Raw genomic sequence first — 25,684 nt, 5'->3', positions numbered from 1 at the left:
AGGAGTCCCCGGACTTGGGGCTGCATCCCTCCCTTCTCTGCCTTTGTATTCACATGGCTTCCCCTCTGTGTCTGTGTCTCCCCTTGTCTTGTAAAGACAGTCACAGAGGATTAGAGCTGCCCTAATGCCCTTGTCTTAACTACTTACAGGACGAGAGCCTACTTCCAAATGGGGTCACTGTCCTGAGGCCCTGGGGTCAGGATGTGGATGTCACTTTCCATTGGGGGGTACACAATCCCCCTTCACTCTGAGACAACAAATCCCATAGGACAGGTGTCCTTATAAGAAGAGGAGATCAGGACACAGAGACACCAGGCACACGCCCAGGACCACGAGAGGTGACCAAGACTCTCCTCAAACATATCTCACACAGACCTTGTCCTATGCCTCGATTTTGGCCTTGACCTTGGCCCCATCATTGCTGGGCCTGCACAGCCCAGTCTTAGCCAGAATCCTGCTGAATCAGTGCACAAATGAGGGCACCAGAACACACCAGCCCAGAATGTGCCTCTTTGGTGTGTGGATTACTTTGAGCTAAAGGCCACCAAGAACCAGGAGATGCAGGGAAAGCCCTAGCACAGGGCACAGGTTTTCCTCCTGAAAGGGAAATTCACATTTACAGAGGAGATGCCCATTGAACAAACCCCACTAAACACCCTTGTTCACCATGGTTTCCTGGCTGCCTTCCCGTAATCTACTCCCCTCAAAAGAAGCCCGAACCCCTTTCCTTTGTACAGTCCAAGAAGGGTGAGAATCCCGACTTCTTTTCCCTCTTGGAGTGATCAGCGCCGGGTACCCCCGTGCATATGTGCGACGTCATGAAGCCTTCTGTCAACTAACATTATCCTAAGGAACTTGTGTGTGTCTTTCTCTGGTGCATCTGTCCTTGGCCTCACCCTGGATACCTGGTCACCCTGGAAACCTGATTGGCTGTAAACCCCGTGCCCACGCTGAATTCAGGAAGGAGCCTGGCTCTAGACAGAGGCTTCTGTTCCCCCATTGCAATAGCTCCTGAATAGAATCTGGTTTTGGTGCTTTCCTCACCATCTGGCTCTGGTTCTCTCTGAGACAGGACCCAGCAGGAAGAGAAGACGGCTGTCTACACATCAAGGAGGGAGGCTGCAGGAGAAAGCAACCCTGCAGACACCTTGAACTCGGCGCTTCAGCCTCCGGAACCTAGGAGGCAATGAACGTCTGTGGTTTAACCACCCAGGCTGTGGTGTCTGTTACCGCAGCCCCAGGAAACACAGACACCATACTCGGTGAGAAGTGGCGAAGAGCTGGGTTTGCACCTCAGCTCCACCACCAACGAGCCACCCTGGGACCAGTTACCCCACCGTCCATGCCTCGGTTTCTCACCTGTAAAATAGGATTGGTCATAGTGCCCATCTCATAGGGTCGTGAGCTAAAGCACTCAGCACTGGGGCCCACGATAACCATACAACGTGTTGGCCATCACCCCGACATTCTGGACCCTCTCCTCTGGTGGGGAAGTGTTCCCTCGAGTCTGGAGAAGGCCCATCCAGCGGTATGACCTCCAGCTGTTAGAAATTCTTTGTATACAGTTGAGGGGGTTCAGAATTTGACACCCCAAATATGCCACTTTGGCATAAGGGTTACTTTGAGTTGAGGTGACTGAGATGCAGCAAAAAGAAAAAGTCTACCCTCCTCCATCTGCCTGATCCCTTTGTGAGGATGTCCCCTTCCCTCTCCTGTACCAGGAAGAGGAGAAAGAATCTTATCGTCTGAGAAGGTGCCGGCTTCAGTCTGCATAACAAACCTCACTAAATCTGCTCTGTCTTCCATTATTTTCCCCCATTTACTTACCTTCCCACAACTTCCGGTCCTTGGAAACTGAAACCTGTTTTCCTTTGTCTTGTGACTTCTCCAGAAACTTATCACCCTTTGTTAACACACACACAAGTCCTTAAGTCTAAGTGTCTCTTTGCATCTCCACTTCTTTTCTGTGAAGGGCTCTGTACACAGACATGATAAAACTTTTGCTCCTGTTAATCTGTTGGCCGTCAATTTAATTTGCAGAGCCCTGGTACAGCATATAAGAGGGTAGAGGGAAAGTTTTTTGTGCCCTACACAGCATCGCGGACACCAACAGCCAACTCCCCTCTGCTCTTGTTCTGCCTCAGCAGCAACAGAGCCCAACCCTCTCCCCACCTATTAGACACTCGACCGGAACCCCTGACTCCATCTTCTCTCACAGCCTGTCCTGAGGCTCTCCAGCTCATGCCCTGTCTCATAAATGGCCCCCCAGGCGTAAGAGAGGGACCCCAGGCCACCTGGGGCCATGTGACATTCAGGCAGCACGTGTCCAGGTGGCTGGAGCTGGCCTCTGCCACGCGCAGCACACACGGGTGTGATCCCATCCCGGTGCCATCCACCTACGATGGCCCACACATCCCTCACGCAGGTTTCTGAGATGCTGGTGGACCAGGGCCAGGGCTCAGATCCCAAACCTCCACCCTCAGGACTCTGTGCTGTGGGATGTCTGCAGCCTGGGGACCCCAAGTGGGAGAGTGGTCAGCCCCGAAGTAGAGACACACACCTCTGCTGTCCTTCTTAGGAGAACAGGAGTGGCTCTGTGCCCCTCCTGACCACCCACCCCATTGGGCCCCCTTCACAGCCAACTGGAGTATTGACTGGAATCTGCACCCTCTTGGATCCTATCCGAGTTGGGCCAGGTCTCAATGATCCCAGACCGAGGGGCTCAGGTGACTCCTGGGATCTAATAGGGATTCCCCATTTTGCTTTTAAGGGAAAACCACTGGGTTTCAAATGCAGGGAACCAGAACTCACCAACCCAAAATGTGCCCCTTTGGTGTAAGGATTATTCTGAGCGGAAGGCCGCTGAGAACCGGCAGATTCAGGAAACGCTCAAAGAACAGGCACAAGCATTCCTTTTGCAAAGGAAGTTCACATTGATAAAGGACATGCCCACTTGTAGGCCCTCTCCTTCTCCCATACCTGGAAGAGGAGGCTGCTGAATGACTCTCATCAATAAAAAAGGCACTGACTTGAATCTGCACCACAAACCCCACTAAACACCCTTGTTCACACTGCTATCCTGACCGACTTCCCATAACTTACTCCCCCCAGACCCCTTTTCCCTTCCATGATGGCATTTAAGTGCCCCATTCTCACCACCTCCCTGAGTAACATTTCTTTATAAACTCCCTTTATATACGCCATTTAAATTTTTCTTCTCTTGTTGGTCTGCCTTTTCTCAGTTTAACTTCTGGGTTCCGGGCACTGACCTGGAAGGGGAGAGGGCACTGCAGCTGGCTGCCATCCATCATGAAAGCCATCTTGGAATCTCCAGGACTGACATGAGCCATTGTTCACCACAGCTGGTGTTAGAAGTTAACTTACAAACTTACACTGGATAATCTATATCGAGAATAAAGGCAGCAGGGACTTCCCTGGTGATGCAATGGTTAAGACTCCAAGCTTCCAACGCAGGGGACCCGGGTTCGATCCCTGGTCAGGGAACTAGATCCCACATGCATGCCGCAGCTAAGTGTTCGCAGGCCACAACTAAGGAACCTGCGAGCCACAACTAAGGAGCCCGCTGGCCACAACTAAGGAGCCCATGTGCCACAACTAAGACCCGCTTCAACCAAATATATAATAAAATAAATTTAAAAAAATAATTAAGGCAGCAAGTTCTCAAAACTCACCACTGTTACTGTGGAGCTGACTGGTTATCGTACTGCCTTTCCCACTGTCTCTGCTCACTCTTACCCCCTCCCACCCACAGTGCGTGTGGTGGAAACACTCTCTGGGGTTCCTCCCGACTCCCTGCTCAGGGACATCACACTGGAAACTTGAAACTGGCCACCGTGGGAATGTCTACACCACAGAAACGGCAAATACCACAGCCCAGCCTTGCTTGATTGTTCTGTTGATCGTCTGGACTTAGAGAGTGATGGGGAAAGTGGGACTCGTGCAGACCAGATGCACAGGTGCGTGTCTGTGATGCTGCAGTATAAAGACCCAGAGAACACTCTTCCGCATCTGAAACCCAGGACGCGATTCAGCAGAGGCTGCTGATGTTCCAGAGGGAGGAGTGAGCTTCCACACACTGGGAGTTCGCGGTCTTACTCCTTAATTACCAGCAGATATCAAACAACGTCAGAACCGCTCTCGTGTGTCGACTCAGGGACTATGGACGTCTGGGGAACAGGAGCCGGGCAAACACGCACAAAAGCATCCGGTGAGGCCCTGGGCTCTCTGGAATTTACACTGGAGTGCTGTCTGTTAGTATTTTTCATGAATTGTGTGCCACACATCCTGTGTATCAGTTTAGCTAATAAACGTTTATGCCCATCCAGGCACCTTTTGGGGGGAGCCCATTGATAATAGAGGATTGTGTGTTATCTGTTATCACATGATCTCAGCATATTATCATCTTTGTTGTCTGTGTACCACTGCCCTTCACATCAGCTTGTATCATGAACTGCGCACGCGTGCTGGTTCTTTCCCTGGAGAGCGGGATCCTGACCACTGGCCAACATGTCCCTGCCCACGACCCCATCACCACCCCCGGCAGAACTCGGACTCTGAAACATCAGCTGGACTCACACCCAAACCCTTGGTGTCCAGGGGCGTGGACTTTCCAGACTTTCACCTCAACTCCACAACTTGCCAAATCGGATAAACACGGCCCCTTTGCACACTCAGATGTCAGCGAGGGCAGTGGGCAGAGCTCCTAGGAGACGGAGGAGGAACACGGTGCGTCCGGGCAGCAGGTCCACGGTTAAGGCCATGGTGACGCCGGGCAGCCTCACGTGAGAACCAGACAAGGATGCTGTGGGTCCAGGACGTCTGCGTCTAGGCACCGTCACCACAGGAGAAAGGGTCACCGCAACAGACCTCAGCCTCACTCATGCCTGAGTGAAAGAAGGAATGAAGGAAGGAAGGAAAGGGTGGTACCCAAGCAGGGCGTCCACAGGGACCCCAGCCCCTCCCACAGAGAAATTCCAGAGTTGTTCCCAACAGGGACACCTGCATTGTGGGCCCTGGACCCACACCCCTTGACCCCAAACACTATAGATTGTTGAGTGAATGAACAAACACCATCCCCAGGTACAGTCACCAGAGCGCCTCCCTTTTAAGATCAGCCCTGTAGCTTAGAAGCACACAGGCATTTCTGTAGAGCTTCACAATTGAACAGTCATGTTAGGCTGGGGAGGTCCTTTCAAGATAACACAGTCGCACCCTTCCCCCAATGGAAATTACCAGCAGTCACAAGCAGTTGGCATTCTAAGAAGATAGACCTATGCCCTAACCGCCACATGAGTGGAACATTAACCCAAGGGTGACCAGACGGGACCATAAAAGAAGCCCCGTTTCTCACTCCCAGGGCAGATCCCCTCGGTCTCTCTCGCTGCTCCCTCGCAGTGCACTCAATAAATCTCGCCTTCTACCCTCACTTCTGGCTCTGTAAATTCTTTTATGACGCACGTTGCCGGCCCCATCACCGCACTCCTTGGCACTCTTCAGTGCATTCCTCTCATCTGTCTTCTAGAAGCTTCCTAGCCTGCACAACATTTTCTAGGCATTTCTTCCTCAGCCCCAGGAAAGCTCCTGGGACTTTATTTAAGGCAGATGCATATACGAGATCAAAAACTGACAACAAAAATTCAAATAGCAGTGGAAGAGCTGAGTGGTTCCTTTCACAATTTACAGTGGCCCTTCTTGGGGCTCTGTGGGGCTGTTGAATCTCGGGAGCCCGGGGAGAAAGGCCAGGGTGTGCGAGCTTGTCCCCATCAGGCCCACAGCTTTACTGGCCTCAGGGAGGTTGGACGGAGCGCGTCCTCCCGAGCCAAGCTCAGCTGCAGACGGAAGCCGGCCGAGTGCAGCTCGGCTCCCGTGCACCCCCAGCCTGCTGGTCTCCAAAATGGATTAACCCCGCAAAGCAGCAGCTCCTCTGATATTCAAGGAGCTTGTGAGCCGGTGGGGAAGGCATTCCTTGAAGCCTGACCTGTCTGTCTTACTGCTGATTTTAACAGACTTGCTCCCTGCACTCAGGGAACTTACAGTGTAACGGGTGAGGCAAGACACTCACCCAACAAACCAATGAACTACCTAATTACAAATTGTGAACGCCTGCAGATTTGGAGGTTAAGAACACGTTCTTTGTCTACGAATGGGAATAACCTGCTTTAAAGTGGGAGGTCAGGGAAGGCCTCTCCAAGGGCCTGAGACGCCTGATGAGAGATGGCAGTTAAGAAGGTTCAAGCAGGCAAAACGTGTGAGAAAAGTATTCGGGCAGAGGAAAGAGCGTGAATCAGGGTGAGGAAGCCAAGTCGTTTACTGGGAAGAGGAACTGGTGAGGTGGTTCCGTGCCTTAGAATATATGACCCTACTTTCAGGGCATCTGAGTTCCTAGGACGTCTTTTAACATTTTTTTTAAATTTCCGCTTAGCACCTATTTTTAGTGTAACAGAATGCCGTATTAATTCTTTAATATCTTTTAAGAACAATCTGATCCTTGCAATTATTTATGTAGCGAAGGTATGAGGCAAGTGACGGCATGAAATGGGGGAGCAGAGATTAGTGGACCCACCTTGGGGGCACCTGCAAACTGACCCCCCCTCACCCCCCCCCATGATTCTCATAGGTATCCAGCCTCTGTCCTTTTTCTGTTGCTAAAACCACTGGAAAAGACCTATTTTAACCACCTCCTACTTCCTCCCTCACCATTCTAGCATAATAAATTAAATCTCCCCTTTCTTCAATGATACTTTTTCAACGTAGCTTTAGTGTGTAGGAAGAATTGGCCTTAGAGAAACTGGGTTCAGATCTTGACTTTACCATTTATCCTGAGTGATATGGGACAAATAAACTCTCTGAGGTTCAATTCCCACATCTGTAAAATAAGTATAATAGCAGCTATTTTATAAGATCATTGCTAGGATTGAATTAGATAATGTATAAAAATGGCCTAGCATATATTAGGTGCTCAATAAATGTTGAACAAGGGAAACGAGTCAGTTATGCAGTCCAGATACATCCAGATGTCTTAACGAACTCTTCCAGGCCTCCTAAAAACACAGGAAGGCAGAATTATTAATTCACCAAGACTAAGGAAGCCTGCCAGGAGAAGCTGGATATTCTCAAGTTCTGTTGCTAGGTGTTCTGAGCTGTCATCATCTTGTGAACAAAGACCTTTTACTTAGTGCCAAGGGCTGAGTGTTTTTCTGACTGCCCCAGGGTTTTTCTACCCCACATGCTGGATTTTATCAACCACAGCCTCAGAGGCGTGGGTTAGGAGAGCCTGAGCCCTGAGTCAGTGTACCTGGGACTCCTAACCAGAAGATTCAATCTGAGAAGAGCTTTGAGTCCACTTCAGGAATTCCCAACCAGACAGGAATCTACCCAGTACCCCATATCTGACTGCATCTGGGAGGTTCCCCAGAATACATTTTCTGAGCTAGAATACATTCTCATGATCTAATAGTAAACACTCATAGTTTTAGTAAATAGATAGACAAAAGTGGAATACCCAGACCATGGAATACTCTTTGGCAATAAAAAGTAACACACTACCGATACATGCTGGCATATGAATGACCCTCAAAAACACTACACTAAGTGAAAGAGCCAGACAAAAAGACCACATCTTTTACAATCCCATTTATGTGAAATGTCCAGATGAGGAAAATTTATAGAGACGGAGAGGTCTGGTGTCCCTGAAGTTATGGGCCGTGCCCTTCTTTCGGAAATGAAGAGTGCTACAAGGGAGCATGGGGGGAGAAGAATGCCAGGAGCAAAGGGTAATTCACACGGAGTCAGAGCCATCAGCTTGGTGAAGGACGTGTCTAGCTACACGTGTTTGCTAGTAGTAACAGCTAAAGAATAACCAAGATGGCTTAACTCTTTCAGGCCTGTTTCTGCTGTTTCCCAGCCTGTTCACTGTTTCCTTATTTTCCTTGTTTACCAGAAAAGTCTCATTTCTCTTTTTGCTGCAACAAATTCTCTGCAGCCTTCGCCTGGGTGCCCAAATTCAACTCACCTCTCAGGTCCAAAAGGAACCTCACAGCGGGTTCCAGACATGAATGTTCTGAAGTCCTGAACGCCAGGCAGCTGCAGGAGGTGACGTCACATTTGACAGGCCAAGCAAGGGGCGGACTCTGGCTGGGTTTGTCACATTATTGACAGCGACAGGCTGGCTGATATACACGTTATGAATTGATGTTCCAGCCTCCAAACACTAGAGTATTTCCTTCTAACAACAGGTGAGCTAAAGAGAAGAAAATGGTCTTCAAAAGTGCTCAGAATGGACCAGAAATGTGTTAACTGTCAGCGACAGTGGCAGGGACCATTGGAGGTCTCAGTCCCCAGTGAGAGAACTTTCCTGAATCAGCCCATTTTAGAGCTTCAGCCCCCTCTCCAACCCTCACCACCACTGTGAACTCCACGTCTGGTGGAGTATTTCTCGTTCCTTTAATGCGCTCCGCTCTTTCTCACCTCTGGGATGCAATTTAAACTCTGGGGGAAACTCCTCCGCTCCCCCAACCCTTGTTCACTGTGCTGAGTCCTACTCACCTCCAGACTGCCTGTCAGAAGTCACTTCGTCCAGAGCTCTTCCTGGACTCTTTACGACCAGCTCGAATCCCGCCAAATGTGCTCTCGTGACCCCGCTGCTGGCTTCAAGGATCCCGCATCGCATTTGACGGTACTTGCCTGTTTGCCTGCCTCTCTCTCTCCCTCTAGATTTCAGTTCTCTGGGGGCAGGACCTTGTCTTGTTTACCACTGTATCTCTGGTTATAGTGCCTGGAACACAGTAGAATATGCAGCAGATGTTTGTTGAATGAATTCATGTTCCTCCCATTCACATCGCACCAATAGCTGAAATGGAAAGCAAAGAGAGTGTAGTCGATGGTCCCTGCCGCTACCAGTAACACAGAAGACTGGGGCAGGGAGACAGACACACAGAGAAAGACAAGACTGTATGGTTTACTGTGAGAGTGAGTGACACAGAGTGTAAGTGCAACAGAAGTTTTGAGAGAAGGGAGATGGCGCTTGATGGATTGTTTGGAGGAGACCAGATGAAGACCTTGAGTCTCTACATTTTCTATTCATGACTTTTATAGTTGAAAACAAATGGCATTTTGTGAGCCTTCGGGCAAGGCAGTGAACTATTTACCCTCCATCTTTTCCAAGACTGGGAGCTATCATTGGAAGAGAGGCTGGGCAGCCTGCCATAGGACTTTAGTGCGGTGAATTCAAAGCTTGTAATTGCTATTGATTATTATTATTTTTGTATCAGTTCATATCTGGTCACAGGGAATGAAGACAGATACAGAATTTCAATTTCTGGATACTGCATGAAGTTTTATTGCAGCAAGGAGGTAACAAATGGTTCCTCCAAAAGGTAGTTTAGTAGATTGCTCTAGTTGAAAAAGACATAGTAATGGTGTTTTCCTTCAAAGAAGGAAAGACGTTTTCATTCAACTCAAGTCTTATATATTGATACTATACAGAGTGAAACTACTCAAAGATTCTAAGAATCATGCATTCTTACATCCACGATAAAGGCGGTTTTAAAAAGCCTTTTTAACAAACATTAAATTTCAACAAACAGTAAACATCTTAACAAACATTCTAAATGTTAACCTGGCATTTTTATTTAAAAAATCAAACTTCCTGAAAGTAGCAGTTATTAACATACTACATAGCAAAGATGTAAGTGTCTCATGTGTGACAAGCAGCTTTGCTTCTGCTCTCTTTGCTCCGTATGAACATCAGGCAATACAATTACTCCTTCCCATGTGTTTGCATAACCTACCTAAAAATAAATATTATGCATGATTATGTATGCATGATTATGTAACATATACTGCTGCAGTCTCCCTGATTCTTCTGTAAAGAAAGGATCCAGAAAAAAATTAAGGCTCCAAAATAAAATCGTTCAGGTAGAAAAGTGAATTGCTACAAATAGGCCAGGAAGAGGTGAGAATGTGACTTGCAGACACAAAAGTGGAGATGCTTGCAGAGGAGAAATGGAATATTTCCTGCCGTGTCAGTAAACAAAGGATGTCACAGTCAGCAGCGATTGCAGCCACCTCAGACGGTGAGCTGGTGAGTCCTGAGGGGACCCAGGAAGGAAACAAAGAACACCTGCCATCTAGCAGCCGTCAGACTGCAGCCACTCCCCACGGTGAGCCCTGAGGAAACTCGGTATGTGAAAACACAGGATACTGGCCCCAGTTGGCTGAGGTGCATATCAAAGGAATGATTTCAGTGAGCCCAGACTCTTGCATCTTCCCATACAGAGAAAGGTACTAAATTCCTTCACTTGTGATATCTGGTTTTCCTTTAATTAACAATAATCTTTCGACGTTCAGACTACCTGCCCTTTTGTTGCAAAACGTCTATATAACCCGGGTCCCCGCTTCGCCTCCTCAGAGCAGTTTCTCAGAGCTACCTGAAACGCTGTCTCCTGGGCTGCAATCCTCATTTTGCCCCAAATAAAACTTAACTCACAACTCTCACGTTGTGCATTTTTTTTTCAACACAGAGTAGGAAGCGTTTCTGGAGAAAGGATCTGAGGGAGCACGGTAAGGAGGTTTACGAATGTTCACGGGAGGCCGTTCTGAACATAAAGGGCAATTAAAAAACCACAAGGGGTGGGTGTTGTGGAGTGGGAGAGGGAGAAAGCCTGAGGTCAGAGGATGGCTTGGGCAGAGCAGTGCATGAGCCGCGAGGGCCAGAAACGGACACAGATGCCACACGTGTCAGGTCTGCCTGAAGCTGGGAAGGCTGGCCGAGAAAAGGCAGTGGATGGGAATGTAGCAAACAAGGGCAGAACTGTCGAAGCGGGTGAGGTGTGGCTGGAGAGGAAGGGGCAGAGGCGAACGGTGAGGACGAGGGAGGGAACACGTCCCGAAACTGACAATGCGCAGTGATTTCGTAAGATCGATGCTGTATGTTCTTTAGAGAAAGTAGCTGTAGGGGTTCCAGAAGGGCAATCAACTCATTTTTCATGCTGAAGAAAACCACAAAGTTCACAAATGAGAAACATAAGGATTAGTTTTTAACGCCACTGATAGGTTGGATGGGATTGAGGGAGTTACTAAAGGCCCACATCAAACCGTATCAAAGGGAAAGAGAATTTCATACTGATGAATAGGGAAAGTATGGTTCCATATACCACACAATAATTTTGGAGTATATAAAATGTATTAATTGGACTGACCCTGCTAAAATTATAATTGTTTTGCATATCCATGCAGTACACATCTAGGATTATAAAATACAGCATAAGAATATTAAATACACTTTGCTGAATGCATTCTTCTAATAAGGGATAGTGTCAATTAGCACTCTTCACAGCTTTGACTCAAGGATCATATACAAACATGAGTGAATAAGCAGAGAAGTAAATATTAGCTGCTTCCACCACTTTACTTCCTTCTGGAGGTGTAAAATACTGAATGTGTTTACATTTTTCTGCTAAGGAAATTAGTTTCAGAGCCTAAGGGATTGAAAAAAAAATATTGACTTAAACAAAACTATTCTTTTCTGGAAAACATATGTTGTAATTTATAAAAGGAGGATCTTTTTTTAAAATTTTGGTGCTTCATAGTATGCTGATAATTTTGACAAAATTCACGAGAACTGTCCAAATGAGACAGACTTTAAAATTATAGACAGAGAGCATCGTGAATTCTTGAAGCACCTTTTGGGAGGGAGCTAAATGTTTTAAAACCCTTTTGGTTGGGGGCTTCCCTGGTGGCGCAGTGGTTAAGAATCCGCCTGCCAATGCAGGGGACACGGGTTTGAGCCCTGGTCCGGGAAGATCCCACATGCCGCAGAGCAACTAAGCCCGTGCACCACAACGACTGAGCCTGCGCTCTACAGCCCACGAGCCACAGCTACTGAGCCTGTGAGCCACAACTACTGAAGCTGATGCGCCTAGAGCCCATGCTCCGCAACAAGAGAAGCCACTGCAGTGAGAAGCCTGTGCACCACAATGAAGAGTAGCCCCCGCTTGACACAACTAGAGAAAGCCTGTGTGCAGCAACGAAGACCCAACGCAGCCAAAAATAAATAAATAAATAAAATTAATTAAAAATGGATTTCTATTTTTAAAAAACCCTTTGGTTAGCTCTTTTCACAGCATACCCTTAAGTGAACTCCTGGTTAATGACCTTGTTCAAGGTCACTGAATAAATCAGTTTCAGTCCTAAGACTGGACTTCTAACCCCAGAGACCTTCTGTGTAACCTGTCTCCTGAGCTGAGTTGCCATGAAGAGACTCGTTAAATACTTTGGGTTTTCAAATCTGGTTTAAAAATTCAATGTGATTAAACCATGAAAACAGATAACACATGTGCAATTTATGTACCTTACAGCATTGTTGATTGCTGAGTAAAAATCTAGACACCCTCAGATCCACACAAATCCAGCTTTAGAAATGCTTTTTTTGGCCAAGAAACTGCTGAAAACTCTGGTTTTCAATTAGTTACCAATATTGAAATTAGAAGTTTCGTGTAGCTGGTTTTCTGGCTTCTTTTTTAAATTAAAAAAATCTGATCTAAAGTATAGTATAGCAAATATAGACAACAATATTTTATTATAATCATCAAATTTGCTAAGAGACTAGAACTTACTTATTCCGACCACTAAAAAGAAATGATGGTTATGTAACATGATAGAGGTGCTAATTATTGCTACAATGACAGTCATACTACAATATAAAATGTATCAAATTGACATGTTGTACATGTTAAATTTACACAATGTTATATGTCAAGTATATTTCGATAAAAATTTTCTAAAAGAGCTGAGGACATTGGCCTATAGTCTCAAATGATAAAAATTCCCTGGAGCTGGGGAGCACGGCCCCCTTGAGATGGCGTAGTTCATCCCTGCCTTCACACGGCTTCTTCATCCATTACCTGAAGAGCCTGGCCCTGCAGGCATGTGGATTAGAGAACCTTGCTGTGGAGGGGTCCCTTCACGTCACTGGATTAGAAACCTCGTTTCAAGGCCATTTTCCTGAGCTGCCGGTCAGAGTCTTTACAAGGGACTGTCCTTCCATGTCATCTTTCTTATCATCTTGTCTTTCTCCAATTATCTTTCTCTGCTCCCATCATCCTCCTGTTTTCATTCCAAAATATTAGCCTTTCCCTGAATATAAAGTACACTATTCTCTACCCAACATACTCATTGTGCCCTAGATACAGTGTGTACATGTGGATATTCATGATTTTATAGATACTACTGATTTACCTTGCCCAGAGGGCCTTCTCCATAGTATCCCTATTCTCCAGGGCAACTTTCTACATATTTTCTTGTCAGTTCTAATATCACTTCTTTTTTTTTTATTGAAGTATAGTTTATTTACAGTGTTTCAGGTATACAGCAAAGTGATTCAGTAATACATATGTGTATATATATTCTTATTCAGATTCTTTACTATTATAGATTACTACAAGATATTGAGTATAGTTCCCTGTGCTATACAGTAGGTCCTTGTTGTTTATTTTATATATTAGTGTGTATCTGTTAATCCCAAATTCCTAATGTACCCTCCCCCTTTCCCCTTTGGTAACCATAAGTTTGTTTTCTATGTCTGTGAGTCTGTTTCCGTTTTGAAAATAAGTTCATTTGTATCATATTTTAGATTCCACATATGAGCGATATCATATGCTATTTGTCTTTCTCTGTCTGACTTACTTCACTTAGTCTGATAATCTCTAGGTCCATCCATGTTGCTGCAAAGGGCATTATTTCGTTCTTTTTTTTATGGCTGAGTTACATTCCAATGTCACTTCTTAAGGGAAGAGTTCTCAAACCAACCCACTTCCATCCTCTCCAGTGTTCCTCACTTCCGCCACTGGGGTCTTCATAGCAACTTGCCTTATGGTAGCCTGGCTATTTATCTACCCAGCCAACCCCTCCGCCCTGCCCCCCTCACACACCCTTCTCTGCACTGTGCTATTTGCATCTGTGACCTCAGGATCTGGCTTTCTTCCCTACCTTCTTCCACTCCAGATTTCTTCTGACAGGAAACCCCCTCCCCTGCAAGATCAAGGCAAGCACCACCGCTAGCCTAGCACTTTGGTCCAGCCAGCTTGACGTACGGAGAAAGTGGGACTGGACATTTCCCTCTAAATTACTGGTTCATTTTAGAGGATAACATAGGCAGAACACTCTATGTCATAAATCACAGCAAGATCCTTTTTGACCCACCTCCTAGAGTAATGGATAAAAACAAAAATAGGAACTTCCCTGGTGGCACAGTGGTTAGGAGTCCGCCTGCCAGTGCAGGGGACACGGGTTCAAGCCCTGGTCCGGGAAGATCCCACATGCCGCGGAGCAGCTGAGCCCGTGCACCACAACTACTGAGCCGGCGCTCTAGAGCCCGTGAGCCACAACTACTGAGCCTGCACTCTAGAGCCTGTGCGCCACAACTGCTGAGCCCACATGCCACAACTACTGAAGCCCACGCGCCTAGAGCCCGTTCTCCACAACAAGAGAAGCCACTTCAATGAGAAGCCCATGCACTGCAACGAAGAGTAGCCTCCGCTCGCTGCAACTAGAGAAAGCCTGCGCGCAGCAACAAAGACCCAACACAGCCAAAAATAAATTAATTAATTAATTAAAAAAAAAACCATATTCTGAGGAAGAGTAACTGGTAAAAGGTTTGACGTGGGGCAGTGTGATTGTCACAAGCAGCCACGCACTGCCCTCTGGTGGTCACATGAGAAATGGCAGGAGTGCTCAGGGTTCCCTGGTTCTGGGGCAAAAGAAGCCACATCTAAGCTCAGACATCTTCACAGGATTGCAGGTAGATCAAAACCAAACTTGTAAGATTCAATGTTAAGGGGGGATCTTCTAGTGGAAGGGATTATCTTGTTATCTCACACTACGGAAAAACAGGCTTCTTCCCAAGTGCAGTATATCAGGGAGCATTTATGGAGCCCCTGAGTCAGGCACTGGGCTCCAGGACAGAAAGTCAGTGCCTCGCAGGACCCACAGGGGGCGGGGTGGGAAAGTGTGGGTCACACCTGGTGTGCATCACAGCTCTGTGTGTCTAGTTGAAAGAAAACAGAATATCAAACCAAAGCATGTTTATGCAACACTTCCAATTATATTAACACTAAACCATTTTTAAAAATTTGAAAACTATCACTCAACATATCTATATTTCATCTAAATTAATGGGATCATCCTATATTCCTAGTTACCTTTTCACTTTATATTAGTACTTATCCATGTCATTAAAAGTTTTTGAAAACAGTGTTCCTTAATATCTTATACATAAATTACATGTTTCAATTTCACCATAGAAATATAGTGCCAAAAAAAATTTTTAATTTTAACCTAACGCTTGGCTTTTAGATTTGTTTTAATGAGAATTCCTCTGAAAAGCTAAAATTATTATGAAAAGTAAGTTATCTGCTGTCCTTGTCCTTTTCACCTGTTACATCTTATCATTTTTTTCATTTAACTGTAATTTTTCACTGAGATAACATTTTAAATTTGGATTTTAAGAATGTCAAGAAGGACCCTGATGTACATAGATGCAAAAAATCCTCCACAAATATTAGCAAACCAAATTCAAGAATACATTAAAAGAATCATACACCATGATCAAGTGGAATTTATTCCAGGGATGCAGGAAATTATCCTGCATATTAAATTATAATATATGCAAATCAATCAGTGTGATACACTACATTAATAAAATGAAGGATAAAAATCATATGATCATCTCCATAGATGCAGAAAAATCTTATGACAAAATGCGACATCTATTTATGACATCAACTCTCAATAAACTTGTTATACATGGAATATACTAAAGGCCATTTAAGACAAGCCCACAGCTAACATCATACTCAGTGGTGAAAAGCTGAAAGTTTTTTCTGACCGATCAGGAATAAGACAAGGATACCTACTCCCACCACTTTTATTCAACATAGTATTGGAAGTCCTACACAGAGGAATTAGGTAAGAAAAGGTAATAAAAGGCATCCAAATTGGAACAGAAGGAGTAAAACTGTCAATATTTGCATATGACATGATATTATATGAAACCATAAAAACTCCAGCAAAAAAAAAACCAACTATTAGAACTAATAAACAAATCTAGCAAAGTTGCAGGATATGAACTCAGTATACAAAAATCTGTGCATTTCCCTACATTAATAATAAACATCAGAAAGAGAAATAAAACAATCCCATTTATGACTGCATCAAAAGAATAAAATACTTTGAAATAAATTTAACCGAGGAGGTGAAAGACCTGTGCACTGAGACATGCAGTCTGGGACCACAGAGCCTGGGCTCACATCCCAGCTCACTCACTCGCCTGCTGAGTGACCCTGGGCAAATCACATAATGGCTCTGAGCCTCGCCTTTCTCAACTGGAAAATGGGCACAAAACCAGTGTCTCCTCACAGGGTTGTGAGGCTCCAAGGAAAGGCTTATCTAGACCAGGGGGTGGGAGGGCCTCCAGCAGCTTCTCCTGGTGTGAAACTGTCCTGGAACTGGGCCCTCCTGACCCTGTGGGCAGGGGTCAAGGGTGGAGCCTGGGACCAATCAGGCCCGGCTCCTCACGTGGTCGCCCCTGTGTGTGTGTCTCTGCCCTAATCCCCTCTCCTTACAAGGACACCAGTCAGATGGGATTAGGACCCATCCTAATGACTTCATCTGAACTAACCAAAGGCCCCATCTCCAAACACAGTCACATTCTGAGGTGCTGAGGGTTAGGACTTCAACACACGAATTTGCCAGGACACGATTCAGCCCATTCCAAGGTCTTAGCCAGAAACTAAGTTGGGGGGTGGTGCAGGCAGAGGAAACAGTGTCTGCTAAAGATGACCTTTAACACACGTGTCTGAGTTTATTTCTGCAGTGTCTGGGGCTGACTCGGTTCCCGCCGAGGCTGCCCAGGGTGGGTGAGAGTGGGGGCCGGTACCCTGAGCACCCAGAAGCGACCCCTGTGCTCCTGGTCCTGCCTGAGGGGGAGGAGCTCAGAGCTGGTCTGGGAGCCCCGACCGTAGAGCTCCTGCGAAAAGCTGCGTGTCACCATCACAGGTCAACCAGCCTAGGCTGGTCTAGTTCCAGACCAAGAGTCAGGTCCAGGTGCTTTGGCTCACCCCAGGCTCCCTAACTGGGCAGGAACACAAGCCCTTTGTAAAGTCCCAAGGTCGCTTTGGAACCCCTCCAGGACCTGCCCACTGAGCTCTCCTGTCCAAACTAGGACACATAACAGGCACTGGGACACACAGACAGGACATGGCCCCCATCCCAGGGACCTCAATAAAAATGAAAGAATCTACCAAGGAACTCAACCCTGGGGGAGCAAATTTCTGGGGGCTGGGACTCCATGTCTCGGAAAAGTTTACTTTTCTCCTTAGAAATTTTTGGTTCTGTTTTGTTTGGTTTTCAAATACAGACTTACCTAAAATTATAGTCCTGTCCTTTCTGAGAGGTGAATTTCACCGAACTGCATTTTTCCTCCTCACCTGGTAAGGAAGGAAGAAGCTGGTGGGTGGTCCGGACAAGCCCACTCCGCTCGGCCGGCACACCTGCCCCCAGGCCCTCCTTGCACTTCACTCGCTCTGAGCAGTAAACAAGCCTCTAATCCTTTTGTGGCTGCACACAGTTGAGCTTATTCCCACCACGATGAACTCGTGTTAAGTCCCCCGGGAAACTGAGCAGTGAGTCAGGCCTTGCCTGAGAACACTTCTGCTGTGGAGAGAAATGAATGCCCCCTGCAGGTTTCCAAAAGGTAAACCAAGACACCCCAACAGGTGTGCAGGGGGGTAGGCCGCTGGGCCCTGGGACTGGTTCTCTCTCTGAGGACAGCACAGGTCTGTAACAGTGTCAGCCACAGTGCACACGTCCACAGCCACTGCCAAAACCTGCGACCCAGAACGTGTCTATGAAGCACTCACCTCTTTAGCGTTACTCCAAGGCTGAATCAATCCCAGAAGAGTTTCTGTGCCACTCCTGCTGTTGACGTCCCTGTCCCCGGCGAACCATTTTCCAGCAGCAGCCAGCGTGCTCTCTGCCCACGTGAATCAGAGCCCTGACTGTGAACAGGGGATGCAAGCGCCCCAAAGGGGCCGTTTTGATTTAGAACAAAAGCCAAACTCGCTTCCAGGCCCAAAGCGGCACGACCTGACCCCACCTACCTTTCTGACCTTGCCTCACTGGGAGGCTCGGGCTCCTGTTGGTTCCAGGAGCTGGTCCAGCCCTGGGTCTTAGGACCTGTAGCCCTTTCTGCCCGGAATTCCGCTGCCAAGGCTTTAAGCCAGCCTGGCTCCTTCTGGTCTAATCCACTCCCTTGGGGAGCGTGTCCATGACTGTCGGCTCCTCAGCCAGCATCCCATGGCGTCCATCACTAACTCTCCTTATCCTCATCATAGCATAGCACCTGCTCTAACCTCGTTGGCTAGTTTGTTATTATCTGTACTAGATGGGAAGATTCATCCCACAACACCAACCCTCTGGCAGAGCCTAGCACAGGGGAGGTGCTCAGTAACTCTTTTTTGGACAATGGATGGATGGATGGATGGATGCATGCATAGATGGATAAGGCATGGAGGGATCATGGATGGATAAATAAGGACCATCTATCTACCTATAGAGTTCAGACAGAAAACTCCACAGTGATCTAGTGCTCAACTATCTAAGTGCCTACACCCTGTATTTCACTCCACTGGACTCACAAACCCACCCACCATTTTCAACTGTGGTCCAGACGTGAAGAGCAGTGCAGCCTTCTTTGGTCACTTCCCCCTGGGGAATCCGCCATCCTTCCCATTGGCTAGTCCAGTTAGAAATCCTAAGGCATTTGAACATGGGTAGCAGAAGCAATACAACTATTAAAAGTTTTATCTGTGATTCACAATTAAACACACATTCAGAGAACCATGATTTAAGTTCTGGGTGTGCACCTAAGAGTTGATGAATATTAAATGTCACTGAAAGTCCAAAACATGAAATTTCCAGAAACTGTCCTTCTTTGTAAAGAGAAATATACTATTTCTTCCATCTCACTCTTCTCCTCCAGAACAAACAGATCTCATAAATTGGGATCAAATATATAGTACTTTAAATTTAACATTTTACAGCTTAGAGCAAGTATCCTTAGAAGACACTTGGTTTAACATTTTTTATTTTTTATTTTTATAGTTTTTTGGGTTTTTTTGGCTGTGTTGGGTCTTCATTGCTGCACACGGGCTTTCTCTAGTTGTGGCGAGTGGGGGCTACTCTTTGTTGCGGTGTGCAGGCTTCTCGTTGCAATGGCTTGTCTTGTTGCAGAGCACAGGCTCTAGGCACACAGGCTTCAGTAGTTGTGGCACACAGGCTCAGTAGTTGTGGCGCAGGGGCTTAGTTGCTCCTCGGCGTGTGGGATCTTCCCGGACCAGGGCTCGAACCCGTGTCCCCTGCACTGGCAGGCGGATTCTTAACCACTGCGCCACCAGGGAAGTCCTGGTTTAACGTTTTTTAAATGTAGTAATATACACATATATAACTTGGTAGGCTTTTAATTTGATCAGTTTAACATATAATAATGTTACAGTTTATTTGGACAATTATAAATATGCTAATCTAATTTCATAATCCAATTCATAATCTAATTTCATAATCTAAAGGCATTGCTTCAAAATATGGAGAATCCAATAAATCTAAGAGATCTGATTCTGTATATTCAAAGTGAGTGTCCTGGGATTGACCTGCCCTCTCACCTCATTGCGGGAAGAACAGAATAGGGCTACGAGGCTTCAAACCTCGTAGTTTGACCAACTGGGTTCAAACCCCTGACCAGCTCTCAGCTCTGGTGGGTTACCTAAGCTCTCCAGGACTTCAATTCCTTACCTGTAAAACAGGTAATGATAGTACCTATCTGGGAGGACTGAGGGAAGGATTTTTAAAACACTGTAATACAAGCAAGCACTTAGAAATAAATAAAAACAAACAGATTTTAGCAAATGTGCAAGGGTACACACAGTGTGTCCACAAGGACATTTTATGACAATAGAATTGCGTGAACACTCAGGCAGTTCAATTAAACTAGCAAAACAAAATAAAAAGGACTGGATTTTCCTGGTGGTCCAGTGGTTAAAACTCTGCGCTCCCAATGCAGGGGGCCAGGGTTCGCTCCCTGGTCAGGGAAATAGATCCCACACTCCACAGCTAAAGACAGTGCAGCCAAATAAATAAATATTAAAAAACAAGCAAAATCAGAAGGATTTGTTAAGCAATTGTCAATAAATGGAATCCTAAACAAACAAAATAAATATCATTGCATTCTTAACCTTTGACTTTTTTCTATCAGAGTATTATGTACACTCTAGACCAGGGAGGGCCACCAGGCTTTATCTTTCAGCCCAGCCGTCCCCATCATTTTTGGCACCAGGGACCGGTTCCGTGGAAGACAATCCTTCCGCGGACCGGCGGGGCGGGGGCGGGGATGGTTTCGGGATGATTCAAGCGCATTACATGTATTGTGCACTTTATTTCTATTGTTATTACATTGTAACATATAATGAAATCATTATACGACTCACCATAATGCTGACAGGAGGTGGAGCTCAGGTGGTAACGCGAGCGATGGGGAGCGGCTGTAAATACAGAAGAAGCTTCGCTCGCTCGCCTGCCACTCACCTCCTGCCGTGCGGCCCGGTTCCTAACAGGCCGCGGATCGGTACTGGTCTGCAGCCTGGGGGTGGAGGACCTCTGTTTTAGCCAACTCAGTGGGAAGTGACACTCTGGAAAGAGTTTAAAGGACTCCCAGGACACGTTTGGGCGTGTGGGGAACGCGTTCCCGGTCAGTTATCGAAGTCAGTCCAGGAGCAGGAGAAGCCACTGCATGGGCCACAGAACCACTGCTCCTTGTCCTTGTAATTCCAAACTGGTTTGCCAGGGCCAGGAAATAGGCAGCCACAGGCCGGGTTCCGGGAACCGAAGACCAAGTTCCGGGAAGACCGAGGGGAGGCAACGACCAGGGCTCCCACTGGCCACTTCCTTCACCTCCTGCTTCCACCTGAGCCCTGAGGCGCAGCCCCATCCAGACCCACCTTAAGCAGGTCCTATTTCCAGGGAACTAAGGGGCAGGGCCAGAGCAGGAGCTGCTCCTCCTACGGGTACAGGTCTGGGGCTTCAGGACTCGAGAAGCCCCTGGAGGAAGAGCCTGCGGAAAGGAGTCTTCAGGGCCAACACACAGGAGCAGAGGTCAAGGTCGGTGAGCCCCCCAGCGGGGCTCCTTCCCCGGAATCAGCTCAGCCCCCCGAAGGGGAACAGAGCCAGAGGCGAGGAGGGGAAAGCGCCTGCCTTTGCTTCTGCTCACAAGACATGAGGGAGGAAAATTACTCTTCTGCCCCTCATCCCAAACTTCCCTGGAGACACTGTCCCTGGTGCCAGGGCGGCCTTCCTGCACGAAGGGCACCCCCTTCATGGGGGCTTCACTTGGGGTCCCTCCCTCCCTGCAGGGGGGCCTGGCCAGCCACCTCCACAGAGTGAGGCCCTCACAAAGCGTGTCCTCCAGGGAACATGGCAGGGCCTCCACGGCGGGGCCCAGACCACCCAGGAAGCCGGGCCCAGGCCCTCTGCCCAGGATGTCACCCCGAACCAGGGTCCCTGCTTTCACTGGAAGTCGTTTTGGAAAGAGCAGAAGGGAAAACTGACGGCAGATCAGGGCCCAGGCGGGCACCCCACAGAGCTGGGGTGGCCAAAGGGCTTCTCAGCTTTTCTTTTGGCTGCAGGAAAGATTCCTTCCCCTCACTTGTCACCCCAAGACGGGCTCCGGCTGGGCAGCTACACACACGGAGGGTCCAGCAGAGCCATTTGTGGGGGGCGGGCAGGAGGTGGGTCCCAGGACCCCCGAGCCTCCGCCCAGGGAGAGGGACCTCCCGAGGCCTCAGCAGAGGAGGCTGACGTGGTGATTTAACAACAGTGACAAAATCGGGCTCCCGCCCTGCGAGTCATCAGACCAGCACAGGGGGCGCCAGGTGAACAGGACAGGCCCCTGTGATCAGAAGCTAAAGCTAGTTCATTTCTAGATTTCCAGAGCAAAGTTTGCTCAAGTATCACTGTTTCTCTATGCCACTGAAATTGCTTTTTACTAAACTGAATGTGTGTAGATTACCTTTTAATTTAAGAAAGAATTTGGTATTAGGTAAATGTTTTTTCTTTTCTGACTCAGTGTAAATTTAAAAAGTGTGAAACGTATCCAAGGAGGTCCGTTCTGCCAACATACAGGATAAAGAGGTTTTACGTAAGCCAAAAATAATAGATTAAGGAACTTCCGGATCCAATGACAAGACCAGATTACTTGAAAACCCTCCCAACACAAGCACCAAGAAATTCTAGATGCAGACAACAAACAGTCCTTTAAATGTGGAGCCACGTGTGGAGTGGGCACAGGACACTCAAGAGGGCTGAGCCACAGGCCGGAGGGGCTGACCCCGACCTGGGCAGTGGGTGCAGACGCCCACCTGGGTGTTTTAAGGCCTGTGAAAGTCAGGAGGGGAGACGGGGGCCCTGTCTGAGGGGATCTGGAGTTGGATCAGCTTGGCCTCTTCAAAGTGCCGTGGAGAAAACGGGAGTCCGCGCAGGGAGGGGGTGAGGAAGCTTGGGATTTGGAACCCCAGGCCTGGGATGCAGGCCCAACTACACAACCCACTCGGTCCAGCGACCCCTCAAGGCACTAAGTTAATATGAAATTAAATCTCAGGTTAGTGGTACCCTGGGCCCCTGCCACGGCATGTCCACAGCTTCTCCAGAGAGAGAAGCCCTCAGCAGGCCACACAGGATCTGACAGGTGTCCCCACAGAAAACGAACTCGCAACCCAAACGGAAACCTCATTTAGAAAGAACCAGCTGAAGGACAGACAGCACGGTAAGACACCCACCCCCGCCAGAACTGCAGGTAAAGGGAACACACAGCCACCAGTATTGTAAAATACGGACCACGCATTGCCAGAAAGAGAACTCCGTGTTCGGAGAAGTCAACACCCTGCAGAGCATCTCCCAGCCTTGGCTGCGGGGTAGGCGAGGGGGTGTCTGGGAAGCGGGGGGCGGGGGTCTCCCAGCACATCAGAAACCACAAGTTACCCATGACGCCGCCACAGCCCACATTCATGTTATCTCGGTAGTCAGGAAAACAAATGAGACTTTTGTTTTTCTCTTATACTTTTCTTTAGAAAATTTTAAAACTGAAACTTTTTAAATGGTTCAAAGAACACCTGTGAACGTTCTCCTGGATTCACCAACTAAGATTTTGCTGCACCTGCTCCCCCCTCCCTCCCTCCCTCTCTCTCCTCCCTCTTCCCCACACACGTGTATGTGTATGTACATCTACACACACCTCTGTGTACCAGTGAACGTGGACTAATTTAAAGAAGCATCGGAGTGTAAGTTGCAGTCACTGCGACCCTTCATCCCTGCACAGTTCAGCCGGTATCTCCTAAGAAAAAGACATTCATTTTCCCTATAAACGCACGGTCTAGTCCACCCTCCCCAGCTGTCCCCATAATGTCTTCCGGAGCTTTCTTTCCAGCCCAGAATCCTGGTGTGTCTTGTGCTGCATTTGGTTACGTCTCTTTAGCCTCTTGTAATCTGGAACAGTGCCCCCAGACCACACCATGTTGTTCTCCTTTGTCGTATATTTCCATGATATTGAATCTTTTGAAAAATTCAGGCCAGGTGTCCCATAGAACATCCCACACTCTGGTTTTATCCAATGATTTCTTCATGATTAAATTCAGGTTAAACTTTGTTACTAGAAAACTGCACCTGTCACACTGTCGATATCAGACCGTGAAACCACCAGGTGGTCCTGCCATTGGGTGCTAAGCGGCAGCACTTAGTCAAGGTGGTCTCCTGCACATCATTCCATATGAAGGCACATTTTCCATCTATAATCTGTGGGCTGAGATTGTGAATAGCCTGTTTCCCCATTTTATCCAGTGCTGGTCAGCATCCATTGGTGATTTTTTTCTAATATTCCTTCCCCATTTATTAGCTGGCATTCTTCATAGAAATCAGCTGAGACTTCTAAAAAACAGTCACAGAGCCTGACAGGAGCCTGCCTTCAAAATGAGCAAAGAACTCCCACATATAAAGGGCTGTCGGTCATGAGTGCAGGATGAGAAACTACAGAGCAACTTAGGAAAAGGCTAGCTGGAGCAGAACTAGCTGAGTCCCACCTGCAAAGATGTGAAGCTGGGATCGCCAGCGATGTAAAACATGTCCACTAAGATGTGTAAGGATAAAGTCATAAACCACGTTAAATAAGAAACAGACAAAATATCTATGAGTAAAAAGAATGACAACAGTTGAAGCTAAGAACGAGTTAAATAACAGACTCAATACAATTTATAAAATAGAGGCAGGCTGAAAAAAATTACATTGGCTGTAGCCAGAGATGCAGAGCAAGGAAAGGCTAAGAGATCTGAGGACAGAAAGAGAAGGTCGAACAGAGCCAGCTGGAGTCCCACAGAAAGAACAGAGAGAAAGGGAGAAAGAACTGAGCATGTTCCAAATCTATGAAACCCGTGATCCTTGAAATCAAAAAGTACAAGTTCCAAGAAAGAGAAATAAAAATGAATGCAAGCTTAGATATCATCCTATAAATCTATAAACAACAAAGAAGAAATATTATTTTTAAAATTGGGGAAGAAACACATTTTACTTACAAATGAGCTATTTAAGAGAGCAAAATTTTCAATAACAAAAAAAGGTCAGAAAACAATGGGATAATTAGGCTGACAATAAAGGTCTAGGAAAATGTATACCTGGCAACACTATCTAATGGCTGTGTGGGTGCATCGATAAGTGAACGGATAAACAAAGTGTGGAAAAAAAAAAAAAAGTGTGGTATGCCCATACAATGGAAGAGCACTTCATTATAAATAAATAAATAAAAATAGAATATCGATACATGCACCAACAGGGGTGAATCTCAAAATAATTATGACAAGCTGAGTCATGTGTGTGAAACGTATTCAGGTGGAGGATTATAAACAGGGCAGTAACATGACATTTATGTGAACTGCTCCTTGGGCCTTTCCCAGAATGTCATACAGTTGGAATCATTTAGTTCATAACCTTCTTTCAGATGGGCTTGTTTCCCTTGGTATAATACTCATCAAAGGTTCTCCATGTGTTTTCATGGCTTGATAGCTCATTTCTTTTCAGCACTGAGTAATAGTCCATTGTCTGGAGGGACCACAGTTTCTTCATCCATCCCCTATGAAGGCATCTTGGTTGATTCCAGGTTTGCGCACTTGTGCATGAAGTACCACGGACATCTGTGTGCAGGTTTCTGTTGTGGACATAAGTTTAGCAACATGTGCTTCTGTGTCACCTGTGTCTCTGGTGAGGTGTATGTTCAGATCTTTTGCACAATTTTGATCACGGCGTTTGTTTTCTATTTGTTGAGTTTTAGGGTTCCCTGTATAGTTTGGATAGCAGCACTTTATCAGATATGCCTTTTGCAAATATTCTCCCCAAGTCTGTGGCTTGTCTTCTCGTTCTCTGACAATCATTATATTTTAATGCAGCATATTCGATACTGTCTATGCCTTCAGTCCACTAAATCTAGCTGGGTATATACTGAAAACTGAGCAAGATAAAAATAAAAATATCGCCAGAAACACAAAGTAACAAAACATGCTAATGCATACTGTCATCC

General features: G+C 46.8%; 1 long non-coding RNA gene across 8 annotated transcripts in view; it reads right to left on the bottom strand.

The window, feature by feature from the left end:
* Positions 1-25,684, bottom strand: part of LOC309643647 — a 245,578-nt gene that overhangs the window by 177,513 nt on the left and 42,381 nt on the right. For 4 of the 8 annotated variants that reach the window (XR_014253929.1, XR_014253930.1, XR_014253931.1 and 1 more), the window contains exons 3-8: positions 18,726-18,829; positions 17,937-18,074; positions 17,441-17,504; positions 8,566-8,869; positions 8,033-8,260; positions 4,643-4,904 (exon numbers count right to left, since the gene is read on the bottom strand). This is a non-coding gene — a long non-coding RNA (uncharacterized lncRNA). Of the gene's footprint in view, positions 1-4,642; positions 4,905-7,694; positions 7,752-8,032; positions 8,261-8,565; positions 8,870-17,440; positions 17,505-17,936; positions 18,075-18,721; positions 18,830-25,684 lie in introns of those variants that run through there. The other 4 variants (XR_014253928.1, XR_014253935.1, XR_014253933.1 and 1 more) reach the window with 4 other exon arrangements.

The sequence above is a fragment of the Balaenoptera physalus genome (genome assembly GCF_965194825.1).
Source record: "Balaenoptera physalus genome assembly, chromosome: 15".
NCBI classification, from domain to species: domain Eukaryota; kingdom Metazoa; phylum Chordata; class Mammalia; order Artiodactyla; family Balaenopteridae; genus Balaenoptera; species Balaenoptera physalus.
The sequence above is the reverse complement of the archived record's forward strand: the minus strand, read 5'-3'. Positions and strand labels throughout refer to the sequence as shown.